We start from the raw sequence: 13679 nt of genomic DNA on the forward strand, positions 1-13679 counted from the left end.
GTACAATTTCTCAAGTTGTTGGCAATCAGAAAAGTGAGCAAAGTGAGCAAAATATGAAGGAACAACACTATGCACCTCCTTACAAACTGCTGCTCCAAGCTACTAAAATTTGCTTAACGGTTTGCCCCTTTAGAGGCAAGGTTATAAACTGGCATTATAAGAGTGATATAAGGAGACACCTAGCGGAGCTCCTGGGGGTAATCCCTAGCTCTATTGACCTGAAGCATTCTGTCCATATTAGCAGCAGACCTCAGAGGCAGAGAGTGCTGCTCTCCTTTAAAACTAAAAAGCTCCCTGTACTTATTATGTCCTCAAGAAGTCTTCTAATTAACTATGGAATCTTTGCTACAAGAGTCTTTTCCAATACCAAGATCTGCCCCCTCTTACCAAACTGCCTGCTCAAAAAGGAAGCAGACAAGTCTGAGGGTTCGCCAATTGCCACGACTCCAACTCCCCTGGCCGCAGATCTAATTAGCTGGACTGACCCCCTCCTGCCTCCACTGACAAAGGCTACACATCTGGAGAATTCTACGGAGCGTGAGTTACTTCTATCCTTCTCCCAACTGCCAAAACTGGAGCGAACGGAGATAATGGACAGATTGGATGAATTGCTACTCTGTCTCCGTAATTCAGAAGATCATGTTCAGGCAAATAAGATGAATTCCTCACCAATTGAAGAGCAGTCTACACAAGCCCAAGTGGAACCCGTTTTAACGAGCTTTGATCGGCAACCTGGCTGTACACGGCCTCGGGATGTCAAGCCTGGGCAGGATATAGTGAAAGATTCGACAACCCTCTGGTCAAATTCGGAAGCTGTGGCAAGACTGAATGCTCTTTTGGAGGCAAACCGAAAAGGATGTCTTCCACCTGCCTTACACTGCATGTTCCCTACAGCAACCGCTGACCCAAAAGGCCCACCCCTCTCAATTTTAGAGCATACCTTAAATGCAGAGTCTATGGACCTGTCGCTAAGTGATACCCCCGTGCACCAGAACCCATCCCCGCAGCCACCAAAAATTAAGCCTCAATCCATGGCTGCTGCTGCTGCGGTAAGTGGTGTTTGGAAATTGCCGGGTAAGCAAGCTACAATTACTTCCTTCTTCCAGCCTACTGCCCCCCCTCGCCGCACGCATTTCCAGGTGGATTCTGCCGCGTCGGCTCCGCAAGGCCCGGCATGACTCGAAGGGGTGACCAGGAGATCACTTACTTTCTTATCCTGGAATGTAGCTGGCATTAAACCTAAGCTGATGGACCCATCCTTTGTCGCCTACATAAAAGGCAGTCGTATTCTTTTACTGCAAGAGACCTGGGCTTGTGAGGGCTTCTCCCTATCAGGGTATAAGGGCTTTTACCTGAATGCACACCAGAATTCACTATCACCTGGTAGACCACAAGGTGGACTGGCTACCTTTGTTTCTTTGGCCTTAAATCTGCAGGTGGAACAAATCGACATCCAGTCGTCATCCATGCTGGGTGTAAAGCTACAAACAGCGGAGGAAGTGTTCGTGGTGATTAATGTTTATTTGCACCCAACCTACAAGAAAAACCTGGTGGACCAAAGATGGAGGGGAATTCAACTGACTCTTGAAACTCTCCTAGAGAAATATCCTGAAGCCTCCTTCCTAGTTGCAGGAGATTTCAATGGCCGATTGTCTCACTCTGATAAATCATTATTTGCTAAATATAACAAATATCCCCCACTACCCATTTTAACCTCAGACCTTTTACCCAGGAATTTTAAAGACAGTGTTGCTACATACGCAGGTTTTAAATGTAGACAAACTTTGATGTCTCTTAATTTTCACCTTTTAAACGGAGCTCTCAGTTCTGACTACCCTGCCGAATTTACTTTCTGGTCAGGCTCCCGAGCCTCTACCATAGATTTTATTTGGACATCAGTAGACCTAATTCCCAAAATTTCTAACTTTAGGGTGGTAACGAGGCTGGAAAGTGACCATTTTCCATTAGAACTCTCTCTGACCCTGGATGGAGAATTGGCTACCTATTCCTGTGTGCCTATTACAAATAACCAGCTTCAGATGAGGCCCACTGCCTTAAAATGGACCGACAATTTGGCTCAACGGATAAATGAACTCCTTCGGTCTGACCAACTGCAAGAGACAAGGGACTCCCTTGTCCAGGCAGTTGAGCCACTGCCAATGTATGACAAATTAGTAGATCTGCTAAAACCTTCGTTGACTAAGGCCTCGGTAATGAATAGTAACCATTTCTCTCATAAAAAGTGGTTTGACGAGGAATGTAGACTCTTCAAGAACAACCTATATAATGAATTCTTGGCATATAGGGCATCAAATGACCCCGCACCTAGCAGTCACCTTATGAACCTCAAGAGAAGGTATAAAGCACTATTAAAGGAAAAGAAGCTTGCGGCAGAAAGAAATGATTGGAACAACCTTCTAAAAGCTGCAGAAAATAGAAATCCCTTCTCCTTTTGGCACCAAATTTCTCAATACCTGGGTAGACCGTGGTCAAGGATAGAACCCCAAATTTCAGCTGACACCTGGGAAAGCTTCTTCTCCGATTTATATGCAGCTCACGCTGCCAGCGGAGAAAGGATAGAATTGGCCCCCTTGCCTGAGTGGGATCCTGTTACCTGCTCTGAAGTGGAAACACTTATAGGCCAATTTGAGGCGGGCAAGGCACCCGGAGACGATCTTATCTCCATAGATGTTATTAAAGCCAATAAGGATTGGTGGTGTCCACCCTTAGCAGCTCTTTTTACTTATATAAACAAAACAGCACAATTTCCTCCAAGCTGGAACTCTGCACTGATTGTGTTAATCCACAAGAAAGGGCCACGCACAGACCCGGCCAATTTTAGACCAATTAGCCTGCTAAATGTTATTGGGAAAATCTATTCAAGATTTTTACTTAACAAATTAACGACCTGGATGGAAAGCAACAACATCATCGCAGAGGAACAGGCGGGTTTCCGCCCTGGAAGATCAACAACAGACCAAATCTTGATCCTAAATCACTTGGCCACCAAGTATGCTGACAATGGCCTAAAAGCCCTCCACGTCGTTGATAGTAGGAGTATATGCACCAAATGAGGGGAAAGCGGAATTTTACAAAAAGCTGCATGAGATAATGTTGGATCATATAGACTACACTAACATCATTTTGATGGGAGATATGAATGGAGTCGTCTCTACACATATGGATAAGTCACAAAACCAAAATTTGACTAAAGATGGCAGACTACCTAAATCTTTTTTTGAACTGACAGACAATATGGACTTGATCGACATTTGGAGGACCAAAAACCCACTAGGTAAAGAAGGGACTTTCTTTTCTGAGGCTCACCTATCATGGACAAGAATTGACCAAATTTGGATAACTAGAGGGCTGGCCCCTAAGACAAAAAAAATAGAGATCTGCCCTAAAACTTGCTCCGACCATAACGCATTGAAAATGGATCTGAGACTTGTGCCAGCTGGATCCTTCAGATGGAGAATGAATGACACTTTGTTCAGAGATCAGGAGATTGTGAAGAAGGCCCAAAAAACGTTGAAGGATTATTTTGAAATCAATATGAATACCCCGGTGGACAAGAGAACAATCTGGGACGCAAGCAAAGCTGTAATGAGGGGGTTTCTGATTCAACAAAATTCTATTAAGAAAAAACTCTGGAATGGGAAAAGAGACAAGATTTTAGAGAAGATACGAGAGGGTGAAAAAAGACTTAGACTTAACCCAAAGTCAAAAGAAGTGTTAAGAGAAATTAAGTTCCATCAAGCACAATATGCCAAATTGATAAACCAAGAAGTAGAATGGAAAATTAAACAAATGAAACAAAGATCTTTTGAATCAGCAAACAAATGTGGAAAATTATTAGCATGGCAGCTGAAAAAGAGACACAAATTGAATTCTATTACCAACTTGGAGGTTGATGGAGAAAGTATTCAGAAACCAGAAGAAATTAGAAAGTGTTTCCAGAGATATTTCAAAAAACTGTTTACTCAAGGTCCACAGGCGGAGGAGGAGATTATTCAATTTTTAAAAAGTAACGGATTGAAAAAATTATCCCAAGATAAACAAACAACCCTGAATTACAGAATAACACAGCAGGAAATAGAAAGTGCCATTCAGAACATGCAATTGGGGAAATCCCCAGGCCCAGATGGACTCACCTCCAAATATTACAAGGTTTTAAAAGATTATTTGATTCAACCATTAGTGGAGGTGTGTAACCAAATTATGGAGGGGAAGGGGGCTCCGGAATCGTGGAAAGAAGCATTCATCACTTTGATACCAAAATTGGAATCTGAAAAGACTCAACTCAAGAATTATCGTCCTATTTCACTCCTGAATGTGGATTACAAAATTTTTGCTGACATTCTGGCAAGTAGATTTAAAAAAGTTCTGAATGAAGTAATTCATAAAGACCAAGCAGGCTTTCTCCCTGGTAGACATCTGTCTGACAACACTAGGAACATTATAGATGTTCTGGAGCTACTACAGACAAATTTGAACACAAGAGCTGTATTAATTTTTATAGATGCAGAGAAGGCCTTTGACAATATATCTTGGAAATTTATGAAGAGAAATTTGGAAGGGATGGGAGTGGGAGGGGCGTTTCAAAATGGTATAGAAGCAATCTATTCAGAGCAAAAAGCTAAATTGATAGTGAATAATGTGGTGACAGAAGAGTTCAGAATTGAAAAAGGAACACGACAGGGGTGCCCCCTATCACCCCTGCTATTTATTTCGGTCCTGGAGGTATTGCTGAACTTGATTAGGAAGGATCGGGAGGTACAAGGAATACAGGTCGGAGGTAAACAATATAAGTTGAAGGCCTTTGCAGATGATTTGGTTTTAACACTACAGGAGCCAGAAGCTAGTACTAAAAGAGCTTTAGAATTAATTTATGAGTTTGGTCAGGTGGCAGGATTCAAGTTGAACAAACAAAAAACAAAGGTTTTGGCGAAAAATCTGACTTCTTTAGAAATAGATGAGTTTCAGAGAGAAACGGAGTTAAATGTGGCTAAAAAAGTGAAATACCTGGGGGTGAATTTGACCGGGAAAAATTTGAACTTATTCAAAGATAATTATGAAAAATGCTGGATTGAAATTAAAAAGGACTTAGAAATTTGGTCAAGACTAAAACTTACCTTGTCGGGAAGAATTGCAGCTGTAAAGATGAATGTATTGCCAAGGATGTTATTCTTGTTTCAAACCCTGCAGATCGTGGATAGAGTGGAGTGTTTTGGAAAGTGGCAGAAGGACATTACGAAATTTGTCTGGCAGGGCAAAAGGCCCCGGATAAAACTTAAAATACTAACAGATGCTAAAGAAAGAGGGGGGTTTGCCCTGCCGGACTTAAGGTTATACTATGAGGCAGCATCCTTCTGCTGGCTGAAGGATTGGTTTCTACTAGAAAACACTGATGTCCTAGATCTGGAAGGGTTTAACAATGCTTTTGGATGGCATGCATATTTGTGGTACGACAAGGTAAAGGTACATAAATTGTTCAAGAGCCATATTGTCAGGAAAGCTTTGTTTAATGTCTGGACTAGATACAAGGACTTATTTGAAAATAAGACACCGAGGTGGTTGTCACCAACGGAGGCGAAGACCACCAAAGTACTTAACATGGAGAGTGGTTGGGCTAAATATTGTGAGATAATAGAAAAAGTTGGAGATAATTGGAAGCTGCAGAGTTTAGAAAAAATAAAGGACAAGGTGCGAGACTGGTTTCTCTATGCCCAAATTCAAGAGATGTTTAAAAAAGATAAAAAGATTGGTTTCCAGGTGGAAAAATCAAAATTAGAGACAGAACTACTTGAACCTAAGACGAAAGTGCTCTCAAGAATGTATAACTTGCTGCTTAAATGGAATACACAAGATGAGTTAGTTAAATCAGCTATGATTAAATGGGCTCAAGACATTGGTTACAACATCATGTTTGAAGACTGGGAAAGGTTATGGAACACCGATATGAAATTCACGGCATGTAGTGCCTTGAAAGAAAACATTATGAAAATGATATATAGGTGGTACATGACCCCAGTCAAACTTGCAAAGATTTACCATTTGTCTGATAAAAGGTGTTGGAAGTGTAAGGAAGCTGAAGGAACGTTCTTTCACCTCTGGTGGACATGCCCGAAGGTGAAGGCATTCTGGGAAATGGTTTATAATGAGTTGAAAAAGGTATTTAAGTATACCTTTACTAAGAAACCAGAGGCCTTTCTCCTGGGCATTGTGGGCCAGAGAGTGACAAAGAAGGATAGAACTTTCTTTTTATATGCAACTACAGCAGCAAGAATTCTATTGGCTAAATATTGGAAGGTACAGGAGCTACCCACGCTGGAAGAGTGGCATACGCAGCTGATGGACTATATGGAACTGGCCGAAATGACTGGCAGAATCCGAGACCTGGGAGAAGAGGCAGTGGAAGAGGACTGGAAAAAATTTAAGGACTATTTACAAAAACATTATAAGTTATGTGAATGTTGAGAATTTGTTAAGTTTTTAGACAACAAGCTTCAGATCCCAAATTTCTGATATTGCTGAATTTAAGTTCTGATGATGAAATGACTAAAGTCTAGGGTAAAGTTTCTATATTGAGGACTGTTGGAATTGTGAACTAACAATATTTCTCCTAAACCTAATATACAATTGAGGAAAGTACAAAACACAGGAAACAAGGTATTAATTTGCTGTAACTTTATTTTATTGAAAAAGATGCAGGGGATGGAAGATGTGGGGAAGTCCAGTAGATCATGAAAAATTGTTTTGTAAAGTAAGATCTCTTTTTTGCTTATAACCTCTTTCTTTTTCTTTCTGTAAAACTGCCTTTGTTGAATAACTGACGATGTATCTGACCTTGGAAAAAAGCAAATAAAAACATTATTATAAAAAAAAAAAAAAAATAAAAGCCCTCCACGTCGCCTTTATAGACTTTAAGCAGGCCTTTGATCTAATTCCCAGGAACCAGCTATGGGCAAAATTGGCAGCGACATCTATCGACCGCCGCCTTCTCCTGCTGATTATTAATTTGCATACAAATACCTTCCTGAGGATTAGGCTAGATAGCAAGGGGCTAGTCTCCAATCCGGTTGCCACCACTAGGGGGGTAAGACAGGGCTGTTTGCTTGCCCCTGCCCTGTTTAATTTCTATATTAATTCGCTAGTGGTGCATATGGCAAATACTGATTTCCATCCACCAAAATTGGCAGGACGAGCCTTGAATGTCCTGCTGTATGCGGACGATGCTGCCCTATTAGCTACGTCCCCCATCGGATTAAGGAGGATGCTTCGAGCTCTTCATGAATATGCTACCCAACATGAGCTCCAACTAAATTATGCCAAGACCAAAATAATGGTCTTTGCCGCTCGACCGAAACCTAATTTATGGTCAATTAATGGTATTCCTTTAGAGCAGGTCAGCTGCTTCAAATACCTGGGTCAGGTTGTTAGATCAAATAGGTCCTTCTTGGCGCACAGAGAATACATAGCCTCGAACGCATCGAAAGCAGCCTTGGTGATTAGAACCCTGTACTCTAAGAAACAGGCACAAACTGTCAAAGTTGCCCTGCGACTCTTTAAAATGAAAGTCCTCCCTCTTCTACTGGTGGGCATTGCCTTGGGCTCACGTAGGGACTTTGAAAAATTGGAATCTATCCAAACCCAATTCCTCAGGGCCATACTCAGGATCCCCCCCTCCGTGGCAGGTGCGATCATGAGACTGGAAACCGGTTGCCAAGCCTTTAGGTATGTGGCCCTGAAAGCGAAGTTATGGCTTTGGTTTAAGCTTTGCTTCAGACCGGTGGGTTTGGCCCCCTTGATTCTGAGGGATAACTTTAAATCTCCATGGGAAGGGGAGATAGTGGAGGAAGTGCAGAAGTGCGGGTTGTCCTCCCTTTATATAGAGTCCATGACGTATAGCCACGCAAAGGCGATGATTGCCCAAAGATTAAGGGATATTGCGAGACAGGAGGACATAGCCCGTGTAAAACCTGGGCTGTTTCTGGGGGAGCAGATGTACCGAGCTACTCCGGCTCGCTACCTGGCGGATATCCACTACGTGGAATACCGCAGACTATTTACCGCGGCAAGGCTGAATGTTCTCGACTCGGCGGTTCTGAAGGGAAGATATGGAGGAGTCCCATATGACCAGAGGTTATGCCATTGTGTGTTGGGTGAGGTAGAATCCACAGAGCACATTTTAATGAGCTGTCCCTTCTACAATGATTTAAGACAGTATCTTATAACCCCATACTTACCCCAGCTTAGTCCCCGACAAAGAGGAAAGCAGACAGCATATCTGCTAAATAAGCCTTCTAGGAAAACATCTTTGTCAGTGGCTAAATTCCTTTTCCTGGCACTCAAGCGTCGGAAACGTACAATTGAATGCCTTGATGTGGGTTATCTGTGAGAGGTTTAGTGCTGTGGCCCTACCTTATTCATGTACCCCTATGATGTTTTAGTTCATAATTCTGTATTGTGTTTTATTTCTGTGTTTTTATTTCTGACTATCGGTCGAATAAAGAAATTGATTGATTGATTAAAATGCACCTCTGGGTTATTTGTGGGGCCCACCTGGTGTTTTTACATGAGTAGAATGTGTGCTTTTGTTTAAAATGCATCTCTGGGTTATTTGTGGGGCATCTTCTGCTCTGCTCAGTTGCATGGGAGCCTTTCGGCTGCAAGATGGTGGCATGCCGACGGCAGCTCCAGGTTATAATGCTTTTTACATGAGGACGTGCCCTGCACCTTGATTCTCTGATTGTGGGGGCTGACAGAAATCCGGCTTGGTGAAGGAGGTCTCAGCTGACACCAACTTGTTCTGGCAAATGTAGCGCTGCTCTGCTGTAAATCACTAGCAGGCTGCAGCTGCAATATTTATAACCTCCTTTTTGCCTTCACAACACTTATTGAAAGTCTCTTATTTAAGGCCCTCATAAATTTTAACGGATACGCGGAAAATTCCATTAGGCGGGCTTGCCTGGATCATTCTCACACCTGCATTTATGTCAGAAATTCATATTTAGTATTTCAGCTACCACCGTTTTTAATTTTACTGTTGTCGTTGCTTTGATGTCAATATTTAAGCACCTAAAAACAGCATGATGAGCTACACATAGATTTCATACTCATTCACAACTGCTTGTCATGCGAAGGAGGGTTGCCACTTTTAAAAAACTCGCCCTGACAGCAGCCTGACACATGGGAGTTTTAGCCGGCGAAATGTTACTCACCACTTAATCACCAGGCTAGGAAATGCTTTGCCTGTTAAAATTTCGGTTCCAAATTTCCTCTCCAAGAGGATCATGTAACAAATGTGTACTCACGTTGTCATTGTGAACGAGTCTTTTCAGGATCATTACCCACTGACAACAAGAATTTATATGAGTGTAGTAACTTCCATCCCTCCTCAGCCATATTTTTAAAGTACTGCTGCCTCTAAGCTTCAGATGCAGTTCTTTAAAAAAGAAAAAAAAGATTGAGGTGAAAGTAAGGTTGCCAGCGTTTTAACTGGCCTCTGTAGCTGTACTTTTAGCTGTGGTGTGATCTGCAGACAACAACAACAACAACAACAATAATAATTTTATTTTTATACCCCACCCATCTGGCTGGGCTTCCCCAGCCACTCTGGGCGGCTTTCAACAAAATATTAAAATGCATCAAACATTAAAAGCTTCCCTAAACAGGGCTGCCTTCAGATGTCTTCTAAAAGTCTGGTAGTTCTCGTTAACATCTGGTGGGAGGGCGTTCCACAGGGCAGGTGCCACTACCGAGAAGGCCCTCTGCCTGGTTCCCTGTAACTTGGCTTCTCACAGCGAGCGAACCATCAGAAGGCCCTCAATACTGGACATTAACTGGTGTAAAACTTAACTTTTTGTTGTGAAAATCAATCAGCTACTAAGAGCAGAGAAGCAGAGGCAATTCCCCCCGCAACTCTCAGAGTAGCTATAAAACTGCTGAGACACCCTTTTTTAAAACTAGTATACTCTGCATTGTAAAATTATTATCAATTCAGAAGCTGGGATGGCTTTCATAATCCCAGGAGTGTCTTTGGAAAATAGGGACACTTGGAGGGTTATAGCAGCAGCATCTTCTGTGGCCCGAGGACAACATGGGGCATGCAGCTGTCTGTCTGGCACACATTGCTCTGTCCTCTAACATCTCAGTTTTGATCCCTGCTGCTTAGTTTCCGCCCCTGAGGCAGCTGCCTCACTCTTCCTGCAAATATGCGCAGCTCTGAAATTCCTTGGACTTAGCTACTGTCAGAGAACTGCCATCGGCTCAGGGGCGAGAGGGGAAAAGCCAGATGGATTACCGAGAGCCCCCAAAGATCGTGGGAAGCAGCACTTCCTCAGCGGAGGAAGGTAGCCACACCTCTAGTGGAGAGGAGATGCAGGGCATGGAGGAGGCGAGGCAGTGCCAGGACACCTTGCCTGAGCAAAGTGGGGAGGAGAGAGGTCCCCCATTACCCACGCCTTCCTTGTGCAGTAGGCTTCCGCGCAGAGAGGGGAGGCGCAAGCTGGGCTTCAAGAAACTACTCTGCTGGGGAAGGTTTAAGGACCGCCCACTCTCAGATTCTGCTAGTGAATGAGCAAGACATGAAATAGAGGCGCTCTGCTGCATTCCAAAGGTTTTTAAAGAAAGCTTTAAAACAGACCATTGAAGCACATTGCCTGATTGCTCTGGAGCAACCAACCTATACCTCTAACAGCTACGTTAGGAAAACACACACGTTTTAAATGCGTTATAACACTGTGGCACCAGATGGCGCTGCAGAGTCTTTCAGCAGCGTGATTTCTCATTATGATGTTTACAACGCGTTTTCCTGAAACGGTATTTTCTTTTTTTTCAATGGGCCTAGATGCAGACCTTGTTTCCTTTTCCTCTGACTCTTACAAATATGGCCAATGACCTCTTGCTCGACTTAGGAATGTTTCAACTTCTCAAAATCCTTTTGAAAAAAAGTTGGAGGTTGATGGGCTCTGTCCCCCCACCCCCCGCTTTTAAAAATCCTATAGAATCAAACAGATATATGTAGGTCAGCTGCAAAATAAGTTTGGTCCTGATAGAGGCTACTTCTCCTCAATCCCTCCTCTCTTTCCCGCCCTCCTGCTGTTCAGGAGATAAAGACTGACACTAAGACAGACCAGAGGAGACAGTTAGTGAAAAGTGAGCCGAATGAATGTGACTCTTGTAACAAAGCGTTTGAATTAGCAGCAGATGAAAAGTAAATGGAATTAATTCCAGCGTTCAAACATCCAGTAGATGTTTATCAGTGTAAAGAAACAGATGCCGCGAGAGGCTATTGAACTGCGCAGTGATGCAGAAAACTGGACTGTAGTTTTGCTTTTGAAAAAAACAGCAGTGGGAGAAAAGACTTGGTTACAGAATAAGAAAACAACTAGTCAAGAAAGGACACTCCTTGATGTTGCAAGATTCCACTGAGGCAAAATTAAACTTTGCCTACTTTTACAGAGAGGATTCGAACTCTGCACATGTTCCATGGATTTAATTTGAGTATCGCACTGAAGAGGAAGCACAGGGAAAGCACATGTAATCAGAGGATGCTCAAGCCAGGTATAAGCTAAGCTTGGGGAAAGTTGCAGTAAAGGGTAAAGGGACTCCTGACCATTAGGTCCAGTCGTGGCCGACTCTGGGGTTGCAGCGCTCATCTCGCTTTATTGGCCAAGGGAGCTGGCGTACAGCTTCTGGGTCATGTGGCCAGCATGACTAAGCTGCTTCTGGCAAGCCATTTACCTTCCCGCCAGAGCGGTACCTATTTATCTACTTGCACTTTGACGTGCTTTCAAACTGCTAGGTTGGCAGGAGCAGGGACCGAGCAACGGGAGCTCACCCCGTTGTGGGGATTTGAACCGCCGACCTTCTGATCGGCAAGCCCTAGGCTCTGTGGTTTAACCCACAGTCGCAGTAGTTCCTGTCAAATATCTTCCTCAAAATGACTTTCCCAGCAGTGACCTGGAACTTGACCATCATATATGGATCACAACATTATGTGCATGTTTAAGTCATCACCCAAGCCACTGCCATTTCCAGTGCAGAAAACCCCTTGCTTGCGAGTAGTGCTTTCCCTCCAACAAACCTATTCCACAGTTGTTTCCAAAAGCTACGCTCAGTTCCTGCAGAGGTGATGTCTTAAAACATGATCCATGTTGAGTCACAACTGAGAAACTGAGCTGCTGTGACTCGTGACAGCTGCCTTATGACCTGCGTCCTTTGTTATTTAATGTCACGTATACCCATATCGGGGACGCAGGCGGTGCTGTGGGTTAAACCACAGAGCCTAGGACTTGCTGATCAGAAGGTCGGTGGTTTGAATCCCTGTGACGGGGTGAGCTCCCGTTGCTCGGTCCCAGCTCCTGCCAACCTAGCAGTTCAAAAGCAAATCAAAGTGCAAGTAGATAAATAGGTACCGCAACGGCGGGAAGGTAAACAGCATTTTCGTGCGCTGCTCTGGTTCACCAGAAGCGGCTTAGTCATGCTGGCCACATGACCTGGAAGCTGTACGCTGGCTCCCTCGGCCAATAAAGCGAGATGAGTGCCGCAACCCCAGAGTCGGTTACGACTGGAGCTAATGGTCAGGGGTCCTTTTTATGCCCATATCAGACGTTAACAGGCTCACCTTGCAAATTTATTTCAGCTCTCACTGATAAGCCACCATTTGGGTGTCAGGGGCTGGTCTGAGGAGGATTAGTGGGGACTGCCCCCCCTTCTCATGAACCTTCTGGAGAACAGGAGGACAGTATAGATTCAGAACAGTGGTTTGCAGAAGGGCATAGTTCAGAGGCTGCAGAGGGCAGAAGCTGGGAAATATTGAGGAACAGCAGGAAGAAGCAGCAGTACCACTGGAGAGACAGCTGACAGACTAAGTGTCCTTGGAAAGGTTGGAGGGTTTGCTCTTTCAAGTCCCACACTCGACAATTTGCATGTGAACTTTCTCACTTGCTGGGTGATCCTAGCCTCCTTTCAGTTCTTCTTTGTTTAAACGTCCACCACAGAAATCCATAAAAGGCCTATATTCACATATTCCTATCGGGAACTGCTTACGTGCATGGTCCAGGCAACGTGGGGCAGGTAATTTGTAATCACTATCCCTTTTATTCAATTATGTTTCTGCACTGGCCCTTCAAGCTGCAAAGGCCATTTTTACTCTCAGCTACTTTGTGCAAATAAACACTCTAATCGAAACCGTGGTTCTCGCTAATTCCCCCAAGCAAACAAAAAATAACATTGGCATTTATTGGTCGCTGCTGGATTCTCCCCAAAGTGAGCAAGATAATATTGCTGTTTCCTAAGGTAATTGCATCCATTAGAAAGTCTGCGCTGTGCAATGATTTCCAGTAAAGATTCTCAAATTATTAGTTCTATAAACAAACGTATACGGTTCACAAATGTGTGTGTACAGACACACTACCTCGTCTAGTAACGCCTTGCTGAATAGTGGAGCAATTCTGATAATTTCAGAGTCTTAATTCTCATCTTCAGTCAGGGAGTCAGGGTGCGGAGGCAAGGCAGATCTGTGCAGAGAGTACACACAACCTGTTGCTCCATCTGTCTAGCATCTAGTTGGTTTGGAGCTGCTCGGTTGTTGCCAGCAAAAAAAAAAAAAAAGGTGGGGTGGCGTTTTACAGAGATTGCAAAAAAGCAAGTGGCAGCCCCTTTGTTTATAA

Source organism: Podarcis melisellensis (assembly GCF_964234715.1).
Source record: "Podarcis melisellensis genome assembly, chromosome: 17".
Lineage (NCBI taxonomy): Eukaryota > Metazoa > Chordata > Lepidosauria > Squamata > Lacertidae > Podarcis > Podarcis melisellensis.